This window comes from Etheostoma cragini, chromosome 8 (assembly GCF_013103735.1).
Source record: "Etheostoma cragini isolate CJK2018 chromosome 8, CSU_Ecrag_1.0, whole genome shotgun sequence".
NCBI lineage: Eukaryota > Metazoa > Chordata > Actinopteri > Perciformes > Percidae > Etheostoma > Etheostoma cragini.
The window spans coordinates 3975897-3979382 of NC_048414.1; the positions used below are offsets into that span (position 1 = coordinate 3975897).

Here is a 3486-nt window from a genome sequence, read left to right on the forward strand (position 1 = left end):
CTCTCTAGATCCTGTCAAATTATCAGCTCTGTTTAAACTATAATTACATTAAAATGGAGCAGATCTTTCTAAGGGTACAAGATCTGATGTGTGTACGCACATCAGTGCCTTTCATCTGCTTACCATACAGTACATTTCCTTTTGTGGTTGGGTGGCGAGTAGCGGGCTAAACCAAAGATACATTTCTCTATGAATTGTTTTAATTGTCCAAAAAATGTCAGAAAGTAGTAAAGGATGTTTCGAGCATGTGTACACCAAAAGAGCAGCCGGACCTGACGGTATCAGTGGGAGGGTTCTCAAACTGTGTGTTGACCAACTAGTGCCGGCTTTCAGGTTGATATTCAAGTACCCACATGCTTCAAAAAGTCCACCATCATTCCTGTGCCCCCCAAAAAAAGACCAGCCTGCCTAAATGACCACCTCCCAGTGGCACTCATCTAGGATTACATCTGGTCCAAACTACCCAGCAAAGTGGACCCATTACAGTTTGTCTACTGTCCCAAGTGATCACCGGAAGATGCCATAGCACCCATCCTCCACACCATTTCACCTGGCAAAGAAAGGCGCTACTGTATGTGAGATTGCTGTTCTTTGACCACAGTTCAGCGGTTAACACCATAGTCCCCTCCAGGCTCGTCACAAAGCTCAAGCCAAGGCAGCTTGATTTGTATAGCACATTTCAGCAACAGGGCAATTTTAAGTGCTTTACTTAAAACATTGAAGAGCAGTTAAAAACAATAAAAATATTCCTGACGGAGCCCCAGGTGGTGAGGGTGAGCTGACACATCTCTTCTACCTTCTTTCTTAACACCGGAGCACCCCATGGCTGTGTTTTGAGTCCCCTGTAGTACTTTCTGTACAGATATGACTGTGTAGCCACTTTTGACACGATCACCATAATCAAGTTTGCTGACAACACAGCTGTGGTGGTCCTGATCGTCAACCATTAAAAGGCCTACATGAAAGAAGTAGAAGACCTAAACCGCTGGTGTCAGGACAACAACCTACTCCTGAATGTCAACGAGTCTAAAAATATGATTGTGGCCTTTAGGAAGAAGCAGGGAAGAAATGATGTCCCCCTTACAATCAATTGGTCCTCAGTGAAGAGGGTGGACCACTTCAAGTAACTTGGTGTCCACATTACGAGGGTCTGACTCACACTCAACCTACATGGCAGGATCCTAAACTATGTTGTAGAATGAATGTTGTTCTGTTCATTCGAGGTGCTTCACCTGCCTCACAACGTGGCAAGCTAACATTGAAAGGTAGCTAATTGCATTTTACAACATCGGCAAACATTCTTACCTTCATCCAGGATTTTTCCATTTATGTGTTCGCCACATTACTTTTTGCTCTGCTCCCGTCATAAATACTTCAGCCACAAGAGGGCGCCACCACTATAAACGTTAATATGGGTCGTAATTGTTGCTTGAAGTAACGACTTACGGGGTCGTTTTTCGGGAGGAGGACAGTCTTGTGACCTTAACTGGTTATTTCACATCCACATTTTGTTTTGGTGTAACAATTAATCCTAAAGTCACAAGTTGAAGAAGTGTCCCTTCTTTCATTTTTCACCCCTGCCCCTTAGAATGTTTGTGCACAGCATGGCAGTGTAGTACCCATTATAATTTTTCATGCACATTTGCCTTCTGTCAACCCCTGCGCTTGCATTTGGAATTACTCAACAACCTTCTGAAGCCAAAACCTGCTTTTTCGTATTTGTTCAGAAACAAAAACAAAGAATGTTGCTCAATTGTACATGTGGTCAGAAACCTTTGGGCGTCATTCTGTGCTTTGGAGCATAGATTAACTCAATAAGCAATACTGTATTTAAGGTTATTCGATACAGTAAATCACTCCTCATTGCTCATATCAGTTACTACGGATATGCAAATCTTCCACGTCACATGTCGCTGTACATGTGCTGGGGGAAAAAGATACTCATTTGGACAGTGCCTAGACAGGATAAACCAGCTTTTTTTTTTTTACTGTACGAAATCTGCAAGGGAAGACAACTGGGTAACTATTTTAGGAAAAGATGAAATGCACTCTTATCAGGCTGTTTGCTTTCACAAAGTGCCATCAAAGTGCTTGAATGTCCAAGGGAAAGTGGGAGACAAGGGCTATAAAAGACAATGGAAAGCAGAGGGTTTGTGAAGCTGACTGATGTTTAAAGCCTCTTCCCACAATGAACTGTGTGTATTCAGTGAACCAGAATTAGATGTGTTTAATATTAGAAACAAGTTAGTATACTGTGCATACACAAACACACACAGATGCTTAAAACAACAGACACACGCATTTACTTCCCTGTTTGTGACCACTCCCTACCAAGTCAAACGTGGGAGGGACAGCAGGACTCAGGAAAGGATGTGAATGAACATCCGGCCAGATGAAACAATAAAACACTGTTAAAACAGGGATGAAACTAATCTTAAAAAACAACACACCCATGACGGAAGTTTTGACGCCGTCATCCTCTGGCTCCCAGCAAGTGTGTCAAGTCGCCCATGTTAACATTTGGTGTTATTTGTGGTGTTTAGCCTGTGAGAGGACGGGTGAAAAAAGCCACAAAAGGGGATTTTCTTTAGATGAGCAATGTTGTTGCACCAAAACGTGTAACTACAAAAAGTTTGTTTTCAAAAAAAGATTGGCTGGTTTTTACACCAGTGGCCAGGCAATTTTCAAACTATGCAATGGTTTCCAACAGATTTTCTTAGTTGAGTCTCTTCAGCACGCCCACAGAAACTTCACGTGAGAATAAGAAAAAAAAACTCAGCGTTGTGCATACCTTGAAAAGGAAAGGCACATTATTTAAAAATCTGGTGCCACTAAACTCATCTAACCACCGGCCATTTCTTCTAAACAAAGAGTTTAGGTTCTCCCTCTTCTCTTTCAGCCATCATGTGTAGTCTTACTGCTCACAAGTACTCCTTGATTGTCACAAGAGATGTGCCACTCTGTATTTTAATGCACCACACTATTATAGCCTGTCTTAATGTTAGTCATTCACCCTGAAACCTTAATTCTAGAGATAAATGCCGTCTTTAAAATGTGCCTCAAAGTAATCCCCCTGTAATTTAGGTAATTTTAGACGTATATAGTATATTTCCGGGTTCCCAGAGTTATTTGATTGCACAACACACCGTGGGGGATGTATTAGGTGGAGACACCCAGATCTAGCTCAGCAGCTGCGTGTGTTTGTGTATGTGTGTGTGTGTGTGTGTGTGTGTGTGTGTTAGCGTTTGTTAGGGGCATAATTAGACAGACACTGTTAAAGAGGCTGCTCTGTGTTTTTTTATGTGCTTCTGGGCAAATGTGTGACCATCAGGGGGACATAAGGTAGCAGTGTAGTTAAAGTTTAAGGGGCTGCTGTGTTTGGGAGTCTTAATATAGCATGTGACAGAGAGAGCTGGTTCAGAGCTGCACAGCTGTATTAAGCTGTTTCACACTCTGTATAACACTGTGTGTGTGTGTGTGTGTGTG

At 42.3% G+C, this 3486-nt stretch overlaps 1 protein-coding gene across 1 annotated transcript in view; it reads left to right on the plus strand.

The window, feature by feature from the left end:
• slc6a15 (solute carrier family 6 member 15) overlaps positions 1-3486 on the plus strand; it is a 24139-nt gene that overhangs the window by 4134 nt on the left and 16519 nt on the right. The window lies entirely within an intron of this gene.